The sequence below is a fragment of the Mus musculus genome, chromosome 7 (genome assembly GCF_000001635.26).
Source record: "Mus musculus strain C57BL/6J chromosome 7, GRCm38.p6 C57BL/6J".
In the NCBI taxonomy this organism is placed as follows: Eukaryota; Metazoa; Chordata; class Mammalia; order Rodentia; family Muridae; genus Mus; species Mus musculus.
In genome coordinates this window covers 113,814,717-113,836,624 of record NC_000073.6, presented here as the reverse complement: position 1 = coordinate 113,836,624, position 21,908 = coordinate 113,814,717, and the positions used below count along the sequence as shown (strand labels likewise).

The following is a 21,908-nucleotide window of genomic DNA, read 5'->3' as shown; positions in this document are numbered from 1 at the left end:
ATTTGTCTCTCGGCCCAGACGTGGCACCAGCGCTGACAGCTAAGTGACAATCTGGCTTTCTGTTCTACAACCACCTGTGCATGCCTTACTTCAGAGGTGGAGGAGAGGGAAGAGGAGGGTGACTGGCAAGCACCGTGTGACTGAACCTTGTTGCTGAGCGCAGTTTTAGAACTTGATTAAAATGTTTAAAAGCACTTGTGATGAAAGCACAGCTGAACACAAAGTCACCCAGCTTCCTGACATACCAACTTGAGTAACTTCTACTTATGCCTTCAATTTCATTGATAGTCTCCATATTTTCCTAAATTAATCATGGTGACTTTGAAGGACCCGACAAACTAGATAGTTAGCCACTCTCATTCCTCCGAACCATGTCACTCAGCCCTTCTGCCCCCTTGTATAGCCCTGTAGTAGAAGTATATAAGAATAGTGAGTGAAAGGCACTGTATCCAACTGTGTTTATTATCTTTATTTCTTTTTTCTTTTCTTTTCTTTTCTTTTTTGTTTTTTGTTTTTTTGTTGTTGTTTGTTTGTTTTTTGAGACAGGGTTCCTCTGTGTATCTCTGGCTGTCCTGGAACTCACTCTGTAGACCAGGCTGGCTACAAAACTCAGAAATCGGCCTGCCTCTGCCTCTCAAGTGCTGGGACTAAAGGCATGCGCCACCACTGCCCAGCTTATCTTTATTTCATATCGACAGTTTCAAGTTCTTATTTTAACTCTTAGTTAATTCCAATCCCTATCACCTTCTCTTATCTCCCTTTCCTCTTCCATGGAAATTCTTCATTCCAACAAGTACCTCTAGGGCTTTAGAGCTTTCATGGTGTGTGTGTGTGTGTGTGTGTGTGTGTGTGTGTGTGTGTGTGTCCCCTCTGGTTTAATTAGAGTTGCTTGCATGAGCAGATATGGGAAGTTATTTACTGAAGCATGGATAACTTATCAGGGGGTTTCCCACTGTCTTAGTTAATATTATCATTGCTAATGAAACAGCAGGACCAAATACAAGTTGGAGAGGAAAAGGTTTATTTGGCTTGCATTTTTTCATCACTGAAGGAAGTCAGGGCAGGAACTCAAACAGGGCAGGAACCCAGAGACTCATGCAGAGGCCATGGAAAGGTGTTGCTGGCTGGCTGGCTCAGACTGCTTTCTTATAGGACCCAGGACCACCAGCCCAGTACCACCTACAATGGGCTGGGCTCTTCCCCCATCGATCACTAATTAAGAAAATGCCCTACTGATTTTTTTTTTGAGTTAATTTTGTATCCAGTCACTTTGCTAAAGGTGTTTATCAGCTGTAGGAGCTCTTGGTAGAATTTTTGGGGTCACTTATGTAGACTACCATATCATCTGCAAGTAGCGACACTTTTTTACTTCTTCCTTTCCAATTTGTATCCCCTTGATCTCTTTTAGTTGTCTTACTGCTGTAGCTAAAACTTCAAGTACTATGTTGAATAGATAAGGAGAGAGTGGGCAGTCTTGTCCCTGATTTTAGTGGGATTGCCTTAAGTTTCTCTCCACTTAATTTGATGTTAGCTATTGGTTTGCTGTATATTGCTTTTATTATGTTTAGGTATGTTCTTTGTATCCCTGATCTAAGAATTTTAACATAAAGGACTGTTAGATTTCATCAAAGGCTTTTTCTTCATCTACTGCTATGATCATGTGATTCTTTTTTTTCTTTCAGTTTGTTTATATGGTGGATTACTGTTGATGGATTTTTATATATTGAACCATCCCTGCATCCCTGGGAAAAAGCCCACTTGATCACAGTGGATGATGTTTTGATGTGTTCCTGGATTTGATTTGTGAGCACTTTATTGAGTATTTTTACATCAATGTTCATAAGAGAAATTGGTCAGGCATCCTCCCAGGTGGGACTTGGGGAAGAAAAGAGAATGGTAAGCAGGCAATTGGAGAGGCTGCAAAGGAAGAACTGACAGGGGCTGCCAATGAAAATAAGGAAGAGGAGCTACTGTTGACATGCCGGGTCTGATGAGGAGGATCCTGGGTAGAAAGAGTTGGGTGAGCATTTTGTCTGGTCTAAAAGAAACTTGGGACATATGGATAACTGGGGTGTCTATTAGCATACCAAAGCACAGGCTGGCCTCCAGATACACTCTGTACTTGTGGGTCTCCCCAGTTCTTCTCATCTCATCCTCTCCACTAAATCTCTCCAGTCCAATGGCTTCCCTTTCCCCAGCAGCTCATTCCTGTGCAACCCCTCCATTTCAGTCACACACACCACTCGCCCTTGGCCCTCTTTCATGTCCTCCTCTGTCTCCCTTCTCCCCATCTTGTGGGCACATTCAGCCTTCTGGTCATGTTTAATCTACTACTTCCTCTCTACTCTGGACTCTTGCAGATGCCTCTGCTCTGGAAGAATACAAGACGATGTATTCTTCCTCATATCTACAATAAAAACCCTTTCTTCAACTATTAAAAAGGAAGAAAACACCCTACAGCCTGATCTTATGGAGGCATTTTCTCAATTGAGGCTCCCTCCTTTTGGATGGCTGTAACTTGTGTCAAGTTGACATAAAATTACCCAGCACAACTAACCTCTTGTCATCCTGACACACAAACATATCAGTGATAAGCCACAACCTTTCCTTTCTTGTTCATTCTCAAGATCACACATTTAATATTGACATCACAATAAAAATATTCCAACTTTTAAAAATCCTGTAGTCTTTAAAAATTCAAATACTTAAAAGTTCAAAGACTCTTTAAAACACCAAAACTCTCTTTAAAATTCCAAAGTCCTTGTAAAACTCCCACATCTCTTTAAAAGTTTAAAGTCACTCAACTGTGGGCTCCTGTAAAATCAAAAATATATTACATACTTTCTTACTTCAAAAAGGAAGAGCCAGGCCACAGTCACAAACTGAACAAAGTAAAACCAAACTCCCAACTGTATAAATAACTGGACGTCCAATGTCTGGGATCCAGTCATGATCTTCTGGGCTCCTCTAAAAGGCTTGGGTCACTTCTCTGGCTCTGCCCCTCTGCAGTACAGACAACTTGTCTTTTGTGCGCTGGCTGCTTTTACTCCACTGCTACTGCTGTTCTTGGTGGTTGTCCCATGTACCAGCATCACCAAAATGCCAGAGTCTTCTGCTGCTTATACTGGCTGCACTTCCCTCTCCTGTGTTCTCGTCAGGGACACTAGCTCTGCCATACAGCGCCAAGCTTCAGCTGCTCTCCATGGCTCCTTCATGCCTTCAAAACCAGTACCACACGTGTAACCTCTACACTACCAAGCTCAGCTCCCAGCAGGAGGTACAACCTTGGGCACCCTTGGAACACAGCTTCTGTGTGCTGACCCTGAGCACACACTTCCCAGAGGATTTCACCTTGATGATGCCGGTGCCTTTGTAATCACAGCTGATTCAGCTCTAGCCAACCAGAACCACAGATTCTTAACTTAAAATAGCAAGCTGTCTTGATAGAGTCATTAAAGGATTTTCAAACTTCCCTCTGAAATTTCACAAGCGAGGCCTCTACCTTCTGCACTGCTTTCAATGTTCTTTTCTTCCAAGCTCCCACAGAACAGCCCATCAAAGTTTAAACACTCAATGATTCTCCATCCCAAAGTTCCAAAGTCCTTCCACAATCACCCCAAAATCATATGGTCAGATCTGACACAGCAATAACCCACCATCCTGGTACTTGGTTACTATTGCTGTGATGATACACCGTGATTAAAAGCAAGTTGAGGAGGAAAGGGTTGACTTGACTTACACTTCTACGTCATAATCCATCACTGAAAAGAAGTCAGAACAGGAAACTCAAACAGGGCAGGAACCTGGAGGCAGAAATTGATGCAGAGGCCGTGTTGCTTACTGGTTTGGTTACCATGGGTTTGCTCAGCCTGCTTTCTTATAAAACCTAGGGCCACAAGCTGAAGAGTGGCCTCGCCCACATTAGTGGGTCCTACCTCATTGACCACTAATTAAGAAAATACCCTGCAGGCTTGCCTGCATCCTGACCTTACAGAGGCATTTTTCTCAATTGAGGTTCCCTCCTCTCAGATGACTATAACTTGGGTCAAGTGGACATAAAATTAGGCAGCACAGTGACTAAAGAAGATATCACAATGTACAATTCTTTTTATAAGTTTTTGGATAAAATTTTGTATTCCTCTATTTTATATTTATACATTTTACATTTTTATTTTTTAGAATTTTATATATGAGAGCTATATCATTTGCACTAGCTTTCCTCCCCCTTTGACCCCTCCCATGTTCCCACCCCTCAACACCTTCTCAAATTTATTCTTTAATTAGTCACCAGTGACTCTGTCTAGGTGTGGGTTTATTTTTCTGTTTTGGGAGATTATTAATTATTGATTTGATCTCTTGAAGAGACATAGGTCTATTTCTTTTGATAAGAGTTTTGGACGATTATATCTTTTAAGATATTGGGCTGTTTCAGTCCAGGTTATCAAATGTGTGGTTATTAGAGTTGTTCACATTATTTATTAAAAATATTTGTAACTCTAGGGTCTGTACTGATATCCATTCTTTAGTTTCTACTTCAGTAGTTGGTGTCTTTTCTTTCTCAGACTGAATGAAAACTGTTCAGCTCAGTTATCTTAAAAAAAAAAAACAGATTTGGGCCTTGTTATCTTTCTCTCCATATTTTCAATTTCATTGATTTCTACTACTTTTAAAAAGTATTTATATGTTGAGAGTGTCCTAGATTTCATTTGCTATAATTTTTCTACTTTCTTGAGGTAAAAGCTCAGACCATTGCGTTTTAGATCGTTATTGAATAATACCATTCAATCTTGTAAATTACCCTCTGAGCACTGTTTTTATAACATCACATATATTTTGGTAAACTGTATTTTCCTGCTCATTTATTTGAAGTATGTAAAAAGTTCTTCTTAGAAATGGGTTATTTACCCTCCAAGTGTTTTGGAATTTTCAAACTTGCTGTTATTGGCTTCCTGTTTAAGTCTGGTGCAGACTGAAAATGGGCACTGTGTGATGTCTGTTCTTTTAGGTTAGTGAAGGCTTGTTTTAGGGCTCCGGATGTGCTCTAGCTTGGCAAACACACCACATAAATCTAAGAATGTGAAAAGTACTGTTTACAAGTGAGGTGGTCGATGCTGCCAGTTAGCAGGCAAGTGATGGTGCAGTTGTCTTCAACTAAGTTCTCAGTACTGTTCCCCCAGCTTCCTGGGTCTGCCCATGCCTGTTAGAGGCCTGTTGAGGTCTCCAGCTTGGCTTTTTCTTGAGATTTTAGCCTTGAATGTTTTTGATGCTCTGTGTTCAAATACATAGATTGCTGTCTCTTCTTCAAGAACTAATTTATTTAAGTCTGCATAATGCTCCTTTTTCTCATAATGACCACTCCTGCTCTGACGTTGTCTGTGATTAAAAGTTTCTTAGCGAGTCACTCTCTGCCCTCTTTTGATTAACACTAGCATGGTATATCTGTTTCTGACAATCTGTCTTTTAATTGGTGCGTTTAGATCACCGAAATTCAAGGTGATTAGTGGATTTATATTTATTACTCCTTTCTATGAGTTATCTTTGTTGCTTCCTGCCCACTTTCCTCCTTCACTCTTTTTCTCCCCCTGTGACTCTACACTCTGTAGACCAAGCAGTCCTTGAACTCAGAGATCTGCCTGCCTCTGCACCTTTAGTGCTGGGATTCAAAGTATATATTACCATACCCAGCCAATACTGAATATTTTTTATTCCATTTCCTCTCCTTTCATAGCTGAACAATTTTAATTATTATTTTTTTAAATCTGTTTGGGAGCTGGAAAGATAGATTAGTTGGTAAGCACATTAAAAAAAAATAAAGATTAGGACCTCAGTTCAGATTCCTAGCACCCACATAAACTTTTGGTATAGTGACACACTGTAACCTTAGCTTGGGGAGTACAGAGATAGGTGGATACTGGAGCTGGCCAGCTAGAGAACTCAGGCAAAACTATAAGGGTCTATGATTCGCCGAAGAATGATACCCCAGACTCCCATAGCATGTAAATGCAGTGTTTTATTCTGCAGAAGTCCAGCATGCTGGGGTCTCCCCATTTCCAAGATAGAGAGACAACCAAAGGAGCTCAAAGGGTAGATTTGAAGCTGGTTAGGGGATTGTGGGGTAGGTGGCCTCTCTCTTACTCCATCTCTACGAGCATTCCATTATTGGGGCATGGGGACTGGAAACTGTTACTGAGGAAGTCTGGGGTAGAACTAGAAACTTGCTGACCCATTGTCCTTGCTTCAGGCTAGGTGGCTGGGCACTTTCTAGTTTTTGACTAGCTGCCTGAAGCCTGGGTGTTGCTGTTGTTGTTGTTGTTTTTAACTGACTTGGCCAGTTTTTGGAAACAAAGAGTTAGGCCTAGTCTCCTTAACTGCCAATTTGAAGCCTGCCATGGAGTCAGCCTGACTCACTCCTCTCATTGGGAGGAACAGAGAATGACAGATTCCTGCTGACCACTGTCCTTCCCATGTGTGCTTGCCTGGGCACTTGCTCCTGCCCTCCCCCACCCCTACCTCACACATGCAAAAACCACATACACCAAAAATAAAAAGAGACAAAAAGCCTGTTTTTAATGGGTAGCCTACAATCTGTGGCATACATTTAGAGTAAATAAAATTCCACTTTCAAATTACAGCAGACTGCTTCACAGGACTGTAAATGCCTTAGGAGAACAAAGGCAGCAGACCCTCTCCTCTCATTCTTTCTGTCGTCGTTGTTGTTCATTTCCCTTAAACAGAAGCTTGCATATGAGCGCATGCACACACACACACACACACACACACACACACACACACACGAGTACACTGCTGATTTTGTTCTGAACAAGTTGTCACCTGTTAGATCAATTAAGAAAAAGAGGGGTTTTTTTTGTCTTCACATTCCTTTTCTGGTGTTCTTCTGAGCTATATCATTTGTCTTCTCTCTGAACACCTTCTAAAAACCATTTTTAGAAATTCAGTTCTAACTAGAAACAAATCCTCTCAGTTTTTATTTGTCTGAGAGAGTCTTTATGTCTTCACTTTTTAAGAATAATTTTGCAGGGTACAGAATTCTCGGTTTGGAGTTCTGTTTTTTTCTTTCTTTCCCTGAATATTTAAAACAAGTTAAATCCTTTCATTCTTTCTTTATTTTCTACTTTTCTGTGGTTTGTTGGTATTTTCTTTTTCTTCGTGTGTATTTGTTTTTAAAACTGGGTTGACTTAGATAGCCCAGACTGACTTAAGGCTCCCTGTCTCTGCTTCCTAGGTCTGGGATGTGGTACCCAACTTTCAGCTGTAACTTCTGCTTTCCTTCTCCCCAGACTCTCACACACATTTTGTACCCTTTGTGCTCATCCCAAAATTCTTAGTTACTGTGTTCTACCTTATTTCTTTCTCTCTGTTTTTTTTTCCTTCCCCACTTTCCCAAAGATGCATCTTTATCTCAGAGATTTCTTCCCCAGCTGTGCTTTCTGCTACAAGTCCACCGACAGCATTCGTCACCGTTCTTCATCTCTGTTATGCTGTTTTTTTGATGGGGAGCATTGTCCGTCAGTCATTCTTGGGCCTGGATTTCCATTTCCTTCCCACCTGTTCTCACCTGTGGTGCGCTTAGCATTTTAATTGCATTGTTTTAAAATTCCTACTATAATCCCAAACTTCCTGCTTATCTGACTCTACCCTGATTCTGAACCTTTTTCTTTTTAAATCCTTTAACAGGCCTTAACCTTTCCTGTTGGAAAGCAGATGTAATAGATGAGGTCAACTGAACTGCCAAACATAGGGCTTTTTATGGGATGTGGGAGGAAAGGGAGTGGTCTCCAGTCCTGCAGCTGGGTCTCCATCCTTTGGTGAGAGTGACCCTGGATTAGGAACATCATCTGAACATCGCATTTTCCACTCTTGGCTGGATTAGGGGCTTAGAGCTAGGTATTTCCCTTGCCTAGGGTTGGCATATCTCCTTCTACTGACAGGCATGATTAAGAGAAGAATGCTTGGCTATCACAAATTACTGGACGCATGAGAGATTTCCCTTCATTTTCCATTGTTGAGAGCTTGGTAGATCTGGCATTAAACTCACAAAACATTCTGGGACCTCCCCATGTCTGGGTCTCTCTGGTGCTTTTAGCTCTTGGAAGGATGCCCAGGGAATCCCACCCCCCACCCACCCCCATAATTCATCTGCCTCAGGGTAGGTTTTCCTGCCCTGGCCAGGGTTGCCATGGAAGGCTTTGCTTTGTTAAGTGGTGATTCTCTTTATTTGCTTGACTGCCTCTTTGATATTAGGGACAGCAAGTGGCTCTTTCTCTTGCTCCTCTCAGGTCCTAATAGTACACCAGCACAGACCAGCCCTAATAAGCAGTGTGCTGTGTTTCTCACAAATCCAGAGGCTAGGAGCCAACGCCAAAGTCTGTTCTTCATAGAGGGCCTCATTGCACCACACCCTCCCACAGTGGGAGACAGATAGGCCCCTCAGACCCCTTGTAAAGGGCCTGAATCAATTACTGATGGCCTCATAATCTAATCGTGTCCAAAGTCTATCTCTAATAGAGACAAGTTGGACAGCATGAATTAGCATGTGGACTTTCAGGGGCTGCAGCCACTCACATGCTCGGGCTCCCTTTGTTGACTTATTTTTCTGCAGTTCCTCAAAAGACTTGGTTTTGTTTTGGGGTTTGTTTATTTGTTTGGTTCCTGTTCATTCAGAATGGACAATGTGGCATCTTTCAGCTCCTTACAGGACAAACCAGCAACCAGAGTCACCTAGTTTTAATGGCACTTTTTCTCACCACCCCCCCTTCATGCAGAGTGAATGTGTAATTTATTATCCAAATCAGATAAAAGGGTCCTTTTTGCGGTGCCGGGGATCAAATCCAGGCTCTCCCAAATGCTCAGTGAGTATCCTACCACTGAACCACAGCCCTTCCTTCCCAAAGAGCCAACAAACAAAACTAAGACTTTGTTAGCCAGTGAGGGTAATCTTAACACATACCAGGCTTCCCCAAATTCACATGGGTCTGGCCTTTCTAGTCTGCCTCCCTAACCCCCGGCCCCATTCCCACTTTGTATTACAATATATTCTGACATCTAGAAAGTCTCGCAAGTCTTTCTTCCTCCATCATCTTTATTAGCATGTTAGATACTTGTGTTTTTTATTCTCAAAGGGTTTGTGCAAGCCCTTTATTGTTGTGGGTGCTGTATCTTTTTAGTTTGATTTAAAAAAAAAAAGTCTTTGTGCTGCTTCATAGAACTTTGGGATCTGGTCGGCGGAGTCCAACCTTATTGTCTCCCAACCCCAGCTCCTCCCCACCACTGCCACAAAGGTCCCATCTCATTCCCAGTCACAGCAGAGGTTTAAATCTCCCTCCAGCCCTCCTCTCTTCTCTCCCACTCGGACCCTCTCACTTGGCCAAAGCGAACAGCCCAGCATTATCAGAACAGACCCTTTCTCTCCCGCCGCCACCACCTGGTTCTCCTCTGTCTGTGTTGACAGAGACACATTCCTTCTCTCTCCCATCTGCCTTGTCTCCTCACACCAACACTTGTCCCTTTTCTCTAGTCCAGATTCAACCTTCGCTGCAAACAAAACCTTTTGCTGAAGCTCTTAAGCACATGCCACTCTTTCCCATTTAAAAGACCCTCTCTTAGCCTCCCCGAACCCCATAACCATCTGATCTTCCCTTTCTCCTTTCCATCATAGCCAAATCTTGACCAAACTTACTGCCTTCACCTCCTCCACATTCTTAAACCCAGTTCTGTGTATTTTCAGTGCATACTATCAAAATGTCTCTGGCTAAACCCTCTGCAATGCTTAATCTATTTGGTCCTGGTCCTTACCAATCTCCCACCCCACCCCGCACTGAGGCTTATCTCCCTAGCTTTCCCCACCCATTCTTTCTCTACTTTCTCTGCCCACTTGCCCTCCTCTGCTGGCTTTCAATAGCTCCAGGCTCACAGTTAAACCCTCTCCCATATGCCTTTGTTCTGTCTCTGCAGGTGTCTCATTCAGCTCAGGGCTTTAATTACTGCCTCTGTGGAGGGATTTCTGAGTTGACACATTTCAAGTCTTGGTGGTCTCTCTGAGCTCCAGGTTCAACCTTTCACCCTTAGTTTCCTTTACTTTGGGATTACACACACACACACACACACACACACACACACACACAAACACACCTCAAAGCCACCTTGTTAATAACTGATCTAATCATGTTTCTCTGACTTTGGTCCTACCCCAATCATACAGTTCAGAAACAATAGATGCCATTCTTGGATCTGCCATTGTCCTCACGCCCCCCCCCCCCCCAAAGACTATTTTTATCTCTCAGCACTTGGGATTCTCCAACCACCTTAACTATTGCCCAGGCTAAGTTGGACTGATATAAACCCACTCTCTCCCCTTGCTCTGATTTTTCCATAGGAAAAGCCAGAGGAACCTTTTAAAAACATGCAGCAAATTTTGAAGTCTTCTTCCCAAAATCACCTCCACAGCTTCCAGAATCACGACTACCATCTTTAGCAGTTTGATCCTGCTCTCCTACCTGAGCCTCACTCGGCTCCATCTCTCTACCCCTGTTCTTCTCGGCTTCTCTGCTTGTGGGCTTCCTCCTGCCAAAGCCTGATCAATGCCTACTTCCTGAGCCTTTTAAAAATCCATGTTTCCTCAGCACTTAGCATGGTGCCTGGCACACATCAGACATGTCATTAAGAATGATGTGTGCAGCCAGCCTCAGGGTCAGTGGGAAACTGGTTCCAGCAATGTGTAAAACTGCACAGTATTTACATATAACATATGCAGATCATTCCTTATAATTTTATCATCTCTAGATTGCCTGCAATACCTATAGAATGGAAGTAGTTATTACAGCCGACTGGAACTTGCCCTTCATTTGGTTTGTGAGACTCCTGCATCTCTGGCTTGGCTACAGTCTCTGTCTGGGCCCCTTTCATTGCAGTCCATGGACTTTGGACTTTGCATGTTGCTTTCTTAGATACTGTTAATGGCCTTGACAACAGTTACAGTTAGCAATTTTTAGTGCTTCCTTCTGGCAAGAGACTTTACATGTATTGTTACCAATTCACCTGAGATCCTGAAGAAGAAATACTATTGGGGAAGCTGCTACAACGTTCCAGTCCCAGAGTGGCAGAGCCTGGGCTGGAGCTCAGGGCTCCTTGGCTGGAATGTCCATTCTCTCCTCTATGCTGCCACCCTCCTGTGGCATCATCCCTCAAATGTCACACAGACTTTTCTATCTAGTCAGGTTTTGTCCCACAGAGCCACATGCACCAGAGGAGCTCACAACTAAACACCCTGCTCCAAAACACCAAGGACTTCATTGCAATAAGCAGCCTCTTGCTTTACATTTACCTAAATGGGGCTCAGGGTCCCCTGTGCAGTTTTGTGGATGTCTAAACGAGTCTCTTGGATTTGCACAAATGAGACTCCATTTGCTCATTGTCATAAAGAACTTCTGAAGGTGCTCTGAGCCCCAAGTCTGGCTGACCATATGGGAAAGGTCAAAGGCGTCAAATATTGAATTACAATCTACTATACTACGGGTGTTTAACATGGTCATATCATTCCCTTGACAAGAAGCTCAATGTGTTCTGGTCTGGATGCTTACCCAAAAGCTATCTGAACCCAAGGCCTAGTTTGGTGCAGTTGGACTCTGACAAACGCTAGGTGGGGAGAAGGCTAAGGCTCCTGGCCCAGAACTCAAACAACAAAGAATGTTTTCCAAGCTGTGGAAGCCACCTCAGGTAAATATGGCTGTTTGTCCTCGATCTCAGAGGCCAGATGGTAATTAAGCACTGAACAGAAGGAGTTGTTCCTTGGATTCAGAGAACACCCAACAGCGCTTTGCTCCTCAGAAAATACCAGCTTCTTCCAAAACAGCCTTGGATCTGCATGAGCCCGCTCGTCTTTCCACAACCCTAACTGACTTCACACTTCAGCCCTGTCCCTACCGGACCTGGGAAGTCTCCCATGTTAGCCACCATCTAAACAATAGCCGTTCATTTCAGTCTAGGTTTCTTTCCCCAACACTGAAGAGGAAAAAATTAAAACAGATTATGGTGGGAAGTTGAATATAATGATTTTTTTATGGTTTACTTTTGTTTTCTGTGCATTAGTGTTTTGCCTGCCTGTATGTCTGTGTTAGGGTCCTGTTAGGGTACTGTGTCTAGAACTAGAGTTACAAACAGGTATGAGCTGTCATGTGGGTGCTGGGACTTGAACTTGGGTCCTGTGGAAGAGGAGTTAGTGCTTTTAACCACTGAGTCATCTCTCTAACCCCTAAGTAAATATTTTTCAGGGGTATCACTAAAACATGCTAAGGCTTACATTTCTGTTTTATATGCAGGTCAAATCAAAGCCTTTCAGATTACCTATGTGTTTAAAGTCATTCTGAGAAAGGTTTGCTACTAAAATGGCTGCTTGATTCCTGATTAAAGACACAGAGATCTCATTCTGTGACCAGTCTCCAGCCAGCTAAGGTGAGGCAGACACTCACCAAAGTCTGTGTGTGTACACGTTTGACATCCATAACGCTTGTTATTGTCAGAGTAACTGGCTGAGTATCTGGCTCTGAATAGCTCTTTCAAGTATGAAGGGCATTCTGTCGTTTTCTTTTCAATGATAGTCACTGAACTTGGGCATTGAGTCTCCATGCCACATCTCCATCCCAGGATATTCTAAGCCACCTTATCAGCATGACTCTCCAGGCTTTCAAAGCTTTCTGCTGATCAGAGCTCTAGTCTTGATCGCATACCACGTCCTCCTAAAATGTAAAACATCACCTACTTTTAGGCTTAGAGTGTCTATCCCTCCCTCATCCCATTTATCTTTCTTTCCAGACTTGTTTCCTTAAGCCTAACCCCCTCCCCGCCCCTTCTCAACTCTGATCTGAATTCTCTGTCCTGACTTATCACACCACCATCCTCATCCAGCAAACACAGCCTTGAGAGATGCTTGGCCCAATGAAGTCACAAATGTTCTAACAGGGGAGTAGGGTCATGCAACAGTGTCCGTAGGTGACTACTATTCAAATGTCCCTCTTGGTGACATAATAAACACCTTCAACAGGGAAGCAGAGCTCCCAACATACAGGTGAGGGAAAACAGTCATTCCCAGGAGATAACTAGGGGTGTGGGGTGGAGGTGTCAGATAATTGAGCAGGAACTGTCTCCACAGCAGGAAACTGGTCCCAGGAATGTGGTCTTGGGTCAGAGTTGAAGTTTAGACAAGCTGACTTTGTGACCAAGAATAGCTTCTGCTGCAGGGAACATGAAATGTGATTAAGAGGACGACTCGGGAACCCAGTGATCAGTGCCCGGGCATCACAATGCTGGGGGCCTGTCAGGGACAATGGTGTAATAATCCCCAAAGGGTGAGAATGATTGCTTAAGCAGACAGTCATTCCTTGAGTCTTTATTGGTCTGGGTTGCAAGTGAGCTGAGTCACTAGGCATGAGGACAGGGCAGTAGAATTTCTAAATGTGAATTGGTGAGTCTGGTAGTATAGGGGGCACTGAGAGCCACAGACAGAAGTTGGAAGTGAGGCAAGATGCACCATGCCACCCACCTCCAACATTTCATCTTTGGGGAAGGGAGGGGTGGGTAGGGCAGAAGTGACACCTGTCAGTGGTTTCTGAGTCAGGTGGGGTTGGATCCAAACACAGCTCTGCCATTTTCTAGGTGAATGACTTGGGACAAGCCTCTGGAATGCTCTTTAGCATTCCAGCAAAATGCTAATAATAATAGTAATAATAATGATATGACTTCAGTCTACTCTAATTCCCTTTTCATGTCAAACACCCCTGTCCTAACCAGGCATACTCCAAATCTCTGAGAACAGGAATTCTCTCAATACCAGGAGTTGACTAACCCAGGAGACATCCTACATAGACAGGAATGACCCTTATTACTGTGCTAGCAGCAACAGTTCATTACAGGAAAATCCGAAGGCAGAGACAGACAGACAGACAGACAGAGATACTACTTGTTATTGTATTGCAATACAGCAGTTCTTGATGCTTGTTTATATCTTTTCATACACATATACATGTACAGTATGTATTTGCTTCATATATGTATATATATATGCATACACACACATTTCTAGATGCAGGATTTTATTGTACTTCCTATCTCATAATCTGCCTTTCAGATATCTTGTTCCATTCTGCAATATATCATAACCATCTTTCTTTTCCATTCAGTATATAATCTCAGTAAGATTGCTCTTGGCTGAAACATAGTCCACTTTATTCATTTAACTAATAAAAATTAAAGTGTTGAGCATATGTTGTTTATAATTGGAGACTACTGTGATTATCCTTAGTGCCTACATTTTATATCTTTAGTTTTTCTGAAATTAATGTACGATTAAACAGAATTAATTGTTGTTGAGTCTTCCTAGGATCAAATTTTTAACTACAATAAAATCTGAAAAAATCCAAAGAAAATAATGCCACCCATTATATTACCTATTACTATCATTTGAGCCCTTGCAGGGTTTATCTTTGCTTTTATTTTATCTGTGTGTTTTCCTGCATGTATGTCTGTGTACCATATATGTGAGCTTCCCTCAGACATCAGAAGAGAATACCAAGTCTCTAGGCAGTAAGAAGGTTGTCAACCACTTTGTGGGTGCTGGGAACTGAACTCAGGTGCTCTTCAAGAGTAGCCAGTGCTCCTAATTTCCCAGCCATCTTCCCAGCCCTCACCGGGGAGTTGTTATTGCTTGTTTGTTTTGTTATTTTCATTTGAAAATCACTGAAGGAAAGATAGATACTTCTGTCTTTTAAGAAAGGGCTTTCAAGGTAGATTTCTTAATATTAAAGATCTGGCTTATATTGTTCCAAACAGCAAGCTTTTTATGGAAAAGTTTACAAAGACAGAAAAGTAAAGGAGACATAACCTCAACTGTTTCAAATGCTTGGTTTGTTTCCTTGTAGCCTTTCCATCTGTACTGGGAAATTTGTAACAAGCTGTGTTTGCTTTGTATGTGCGCTAAGAACCTCAACACTTTTGCAAGCTCTTCCAAACCCACCAGAAACAGGCTGAAGGGCTGTGCGGCTGGCTTTGGATGGGCAGCCCCTCCTTTTCTGTTCTTTCTGTGTTGTTGTTGTTGTTGTTGTTGTTATTGGTTGGTTTTCTGACACAGGGTCTCTGCATGTGGCCCAGGATTCTCTCAAACATACTATGTAGCTCAAACTGACCTCAAACTCAAGATCCTCCTACCTCCCCGCCTGAATGCTTGCCTGACACATGTGCACCACCCCACCTGGCAGAACTGGGTCCCTCTGCTGGGCCATGAAGATTCAGGCTCTATCTCCTCAATAACGTTACCAGAATTCTACCCTTTCACTAGGGCCTCTGCGAACAGATTCTTATCTTTGTTTTATTCATCTCTCCTACTTTTTTACTGCTTTATTTTATCAGCCCTAGGGGGATTCTCTTGCCTTCTAGACCCAAGAAGCACTCAGGAATATGGCAGGAGGTGACTGAGCCACAAACAGGGTCTGTGGCCCCTCTGGAACCCCTCTCTGGGCACACAACCTCCAAATCTACCAACAGTTCATTCCCAGAGCCACCAGATCATGTTCCCATTAACAGCAGACTAAATCAGTCCTTATGCTGTGTGGGTTGCTGTACACAGGGAGCCAACATAGCAGGCCAGCCTTGGGAGCAGGGCTGGACCAAGAAGTGTGGGTGCACTGGGCTGACTAGTAACTTGGCCTCCTTTCAGAGTGATGCTCTCTAAATATTTGCCCAACATCTACTTGGAGGAAGAGGCTGACGCTGCGTGGGAGAAGGAATCTAGAAAGACTGTCGGCTCAGCAATACTCCTCCTTATGCCCCTAAGCACAAGCCTGGCCCTGACCCATCCACCACACCTCAGAGACCTAGAGGCAGAGCCTGCATCAATTCTTGACAGTCAAGTGCTCTGTGGGATTGGGGATGCTTCTGCCAACAGGCAGTGCTGTAGGGGAAGGGGTCTGGCCAGGCCCAGCAGCCTTGCTCACAGTCAGCATACCTTTTCCAGACTGAGTGGTTCTCTTTTCTGTAGAATGGGTGGTAATGACAGTATCCCCTTCAGCAGGCTGGGAGGGTTTTAATGAGTCAATCAACAAAGGCACTAAGAGGTCCCTGGCACAAAGCTATCACCGCGTGTGTTAGAATCACTGTATATTATTATCATAAATACTATCATTATCATTCTCCTGTCATGTTAGCTGTCAACAATTCTGAGAAAGGCCATTTCCTCTATCTCAGTACATTTCCAGCCATGTTCTGCTCCTTGCAGCCTGGTATGCAGGGCACCATGCCAGCTGGCCCACCCCTAAGTCCAGTGCAGCTGGGGAGCTTGGAGGACAGTGGACAGCTCCTTAGGATGTAGGGCAGGTGTGTGCATGTATGCATGCCAGGACTATGCCAATCACCTCTGATTGTTCTTTTCATTTTAGATTTATGTATTTATGTTGTGTGCATGAGTGTTTTGCCTGTGTGTATGTGTTGCCCATGGAAACTGAAAAGGGTATTGGATGAGCCGCCCTGTGGGTTCTGAGAATCAAACACAGGTCCCCTGGAAGAGTAATCAGTGATATTTTTAACCACTGACCTATCTCTCCAGCTAGTAAATTCTGGAACCTAGAGCAGGATTCCCCCTTACAGACGGGTGAAATATGCCACTTGGTTTCCTAAGAGAAGCCTGGGGTCACGGAGGGAGAACTCAAGAGTTGGTGATTACACTAACTGCTCCTCCAGAGGTCATGAGTTCAATTCCCAGCAACCACAAGGTGGCTCGCAGCCATTGTAATTGGATCCAATGCCTTCTTCACATAAAATAAATAAATAAATCTTTAAAAGGCGGGGGGGAGGGGCTGGAGAGATGGCTCAGGGGTTAAGAGTTGGTGATTTGCAGATCTGGTTCAGGCTTCTGTTTTGGTAACTTAGTGACCTTGATAAAGTCACCTGCTTCTCCATCCTTCCATCCAGATCTGTCTGTGCCATGTTTATTTAAGAAGATGCTTGCCTGGGTGCCTGGAGTACTGAGTTACCTCCCACGATGAAGCTCTGTCAGCACCCTCTGGGCCTGACACCTGGCAAAGGGTTGATGTTCATGTACTTGGAAGGGCCTCCACTATACATGCCCAAAAAATGTAGCGATAGCATCTCGTGTTTAGTCGGACATACCTCTCATTTCTTTCAGCACTTCATATTTATTTCATATAATTATCTCAGTGATCATTTGAAGTGGGAATAGTTCCCTCTATGGATTCAGAAGCTGGGGCTAGCAAGCAGGGAACGTGGGCTCACATCACACAAGACTGGATAGCTGGGCCCACCACATTCACCCCCATCCCCATTCATCACACATAGAGGGGGCATGCGTTTCTACTCAGTGCTAGAAAACCGCTCTGATAAATAGGTTTAAACAAATAGGACCATATAAACAGGAAATTTTATACTAGGTAGGCTAATGCCTAGGAAATAAATCAGCCTTTTAAGTTTTATATCACAGAGCAGTTGAAATGTTTAATAATTATTGCCAGAGAACTGTATAATGCAATACTAAAAATGAGTAATTGAGAAGGCCATCAAGGCAGATGAGGCATCTTCCTGCGGAATTGCTCTTGAATACTTTACATAATTATTTCATTCAGATTTATGATCAGCTCAGCACCATGTACGTGTTTTTACCCTGCTCTGCCTAATGTTCACACACCTTTGTATATCCTGTGAACATTTCCAAGGGTGGTCAAATGAGTGTCTCTTGTGCATAAGTGAGTTTGCAAAGGTCAAACTTCCTTCAGCAGAGAAAACGTTAGGGGTGAAAATGGCATTTGCTGAAGGCCCTCTGTTTCCAGTCTATTTATATGCATTCATCCCATCTTCTCCTTTAAAGTCTGGAGCCACCCTGGAAGGGAAGCCCCTCTCCATCTCACAAAAGGAAATGATCAGAATTCTCCAAACTTATAGTGAACTCCCAGCAAGAAGTTTGGCTCCAAATCAATGACTTTGCTACCACATCCCCAGCTCTACTAACTCTCTGTGCATGGAGACAGGATCTGGAATTCTGCAGAGGCACTAGGGAGGGCAACCCTCATATACAGAGGAAAACTGATCCCCATCAGGTCCTTAAAAACTTTGGGTTGTCTGTTTCTCTTTCCTGTTCCATACTTATGTCTGACATAAACACCGCCAGACAGATAGGAAGCTAGATCCGCCTCCTGGAGGTACACTTTCCCACGGACCCAGCCTCCCAGATTCACCAGATCAGCTAGGCCTCGGGCTTTATCAGAATACAACTTATCTTGCCTCTCCCAAGAGGCCCAGAGTGGGAGTTGGCAAATTCCGCTCACTGTCAAGTGTGGACAGATGGCTGTCTGGATTAGAAGCACCTTTTGTTTCTGGTCTCACTCACAAGTCAAAAGTGTGAGGGGGAGACTAGATGATGGGGTTACCACACAGACAGGAAAAGTAACCGTTTTATTTATTTATTTATTTATTTTTACAATGCATTTAGAAGATCATAAGTAGAAGAGGGTGACTCCCTTTGTCTTCACTCTAGCAGAAGACTGTGTCATTTCCAGCATATTTGCTGATCTCCTTTCCCACCCACCCTTCAGTCCCCCTCCAAATCCTGACACTTGCTTGTCCCTGCCTAACTCAGAAAAAATTAGCAAAGGGTCTGAGCTGTTCCCACTCACCCCTTGCATCCCTGCCTTTGCCTTGAGAAGGAGCTAAGCTGCTGGGAGCTGTCTCATTGGAGGTCTTCATTTTCTAGAACATAAAAGCATGTCGGGTTTCTCTCTGCTTTTAGAGTGCAAAGAGCAGGCATCACACATGGATGCATATCTTACTCAATATGGTCCACATCTCAGAACGTCTCCACTCTCTGGAGCAATGCCAAACTTTGATCTAATTCTATCTTGACACTAAGAATGGCTCTTGAATCAATGGGCTTATAGGAATAATTACTGGGTATTGGTCAAACACACCCAGTGTGGTTATTGGCTAGTGGGCACTGGTAATTTACAAAACAGATCAAACACTCGTAAGAGAAGGCATTTTGGTTTTGTGCCCCTGAGAGTGCTGGGCTTGGAGGGGAAATCCATGCATCAGATCATGCAGCTAATAGTGAGATTTCCATGATCTGTGTGAAGCGACTGAGTGTAGCTGTGGCTGAGAAGCGGGTGGTCACTCTTGCTTTGTTAGAAGCCATGGCCATAGGGTGGATGATAGGAGAGATCTCTTTCAGATAATCACTAGAAGCTGGACACACTACTGCCCTGTCAGCACAGAGCACAGTGAACTGGAAGGGAATCAGGCAAGGCTGGAAGAACAAGAGAGAGGGAAAGAAATGGACGACAATGGGCTGAGTGCTGAGGAATCAGCTTGTGTTCACATCTGCAACTCCGTCAGCCTCGGGGACCCAGACACCATCTCTGTTCTCAGTGCTGGCTCAGTCTTTCTCACTGCTTCATAGTAGCTGCCACTCCCAGGAGCCCCAGCTTCTGGCCTGATGCCCGATCTTCTGCCCTTTCGACCACCACCCTCGCTGCTCTTAATCTTCACCTCTCTGGGTTTTAAACCAGAACTAGAGAACTATCAGGAAGTGGGGGAAAGGTGTCACCAGCCCCACCCCAGAGCAACAGAATCAGAAGCTCCAGGCACAGGTCCAAGGACTGATGTTTCCCCTGAAGCTCCAAGGTGACTTTGAAGAATATTCAAAATGATGACAACTTGAATCCAGTCCGTTTTATCTGAAGGTGAAGGCCAGGTCTACCTGCTTACCATTGGCTGACCAGCACTAACTCTGTGCCTCACACACAGTCTCTGCTTGACCAACGTTTGTGGAACAAATACATGAATTCATCCAGATCAAAGGTATGTGAGCGCCCTTTCTGTAAGGAAGGGTAAGGCAGTGCATGGAGGCTACTGTGTGCCTGTGTTGGCTAAACAGCTTCATGAGGAGGAATCAGACCATAAGTTGCCAGGGGCCAGGGCCATGTTTATCTTATTCTTCTGTTCCCCGTGTCCAGATCACTGGTCACATTTGCTGGTTGAATGTGCCTATCTCCCTGAAAATCAACTGCTTCACACTGTTGCTTCCAACATTGTTCCACCACCCTCTGCCTGGCTTATCCAGTGACTTGTCTGCTCTAGACTCAGTTTCCTAAGATGAGGAGTTGGGTAAGACACCCTCCAGAAAAGTCCTTGCTGCCTTAGCCAGAGCAGACTGCTTTGACATACTCAGAATGCTACTTTGTGAGTATGTGTATGTGAGCACATGCGTTTGGATGTTTATTCATGAAGAGGCCAGAAAGAAACCTTTAGGTGTCTGGCTGTCATCCTCATGCACCATACAGTTTCTTTTCTATTGTTTCTGAGGCAGTGGAACTTGCCCCATAGGCTAAGCTGACTGGCTAGCTGACTGGTCTGTTTATTACCACCTTCCCAGGGCTGGAATTACATGTCTTTGACACACTCTGCTTGTCTTTTAAGCATGGGCTCTAGGGATCCAAGTGAGGCCTCGTGTTTTCAGGCAAGCACTCCACTGACTGAGGATTCTCCCCAGCCTCCCATCTTAACACTCAAGCCCAGTTTCTAAGCCAGCACTTTCCACACACAACTATTCTCTCAAGTTTTGTCAGAACACACCTGGCTGGTTCTTTCCAGTCTTTTTTGCCTTCCTCCCTCAATCCTTGTCTCTCTTGGCAGCCTCCCTTCATTGGCAGGTCTCCCTACCAGGCAGCCGGCAGTCTGGGAGCTAACCTCCACCTCGTGAACCTTTCTCCTAAGAACAAATCCACAGCTGAGAAAATGTAGCTCACTTACCATCTCCCTAACCTCAGTTCTGACGGATTGGCATGTTGTTGAAACTGTGGCACAAGAGAGGATGGGTTCTCGTGTTTGTTAACTGTCTGCTACACTCCTGGTGTTTCAGTCACATGATCTTAGTTAAGCCTTAACTTGGATCCCCAGTCAAGTTTGTCTACACAGTTTTTCTCACCCGTGGGACACCTAAACTCCACAAAGCCATGCAGTAACTTCTGATGTTATCTCCTGCATCCATACAAACCCCCTGCATTTCATCTTCCCTTGGAACCCAAGCTCGTCATTTCCTGGGTTAGACTTCCAGAGGCTTTCGGTGGCACACACAACAGTCGTTACAATGTCATCTCAGAGTTCTCTGCCTGGTTGGTCCCTGCCAAATTCTTAGGCAGTACCTCCCATTGTGCTTTGTCTTACCTGTCAAGCCCCAATCCTCTAGACTTGTAGAGCCCACTCTACCCCAGAGCCTTGACGGTCCACCTGACTCTCTCCATGTTATAGGATCCCCGCCCCCCCCCAAGCCCAATACTCTAGAAGGATGAGGAGTAAATGAGAGACACGTGAGGCTGAGGCAGCACAAGCCTGGCTTTAGCCATGCATCTCACCTGTCTGTTTCTTAGGGTGCAGGAATATGGAACAGTTCCAGGCATCTTTGGATAAAGTGTCACTTGTCTGTGGGACCTCATATGCTACTTTCTCTTCCATAGTCAGTCTTTTATAAGTTGGACTTTCAGATGGCCAATGAACAGAGGGAACAGGGAACCGGGAGTCTGCCAAGCTGTGTTTTGGACCTTTTAAGTATAATTTTGTTTGATTAGTAAAATAATCCTCTTTGTGGGTGAAGGAAGGGCAGGGTCTCTTGTAGCACAGGCTAGCCCTTAACTCACTATGTATCCAATGATAGCCTTGAACTCTTGCTTCTCAGGCCTTTGCTTTCCTAGTGCCGGTTGGGATGACAGGGCTGTGCCACCACAGCTGAGTCTGAATAAGCATCACGATTCCCATTTACACAGGGGGAAACCAAGGTTTAGTTAAGCAAGTGATAGCCCAAAGAGCACATACATCAGAATACACAAGAACACACCGGTAAG

At 44.1% G+C, this 21,908-nt stretch overlaps 1 protein-coding gene across 1 annotated transcript in view; it reads right to left on the bottom strand.

Annotated features, from left to right (window-relative positions):
- The window catches only part of Spon1 (spondin 1, (f-spondin) extracellular matrix protein), a 277,378-nt gene that overhangs the window by 206,751 nt on the left and 48,719 nt on the right, over positions 1-21,908 (bottom strand). The window lies entirely within an intron of this gene.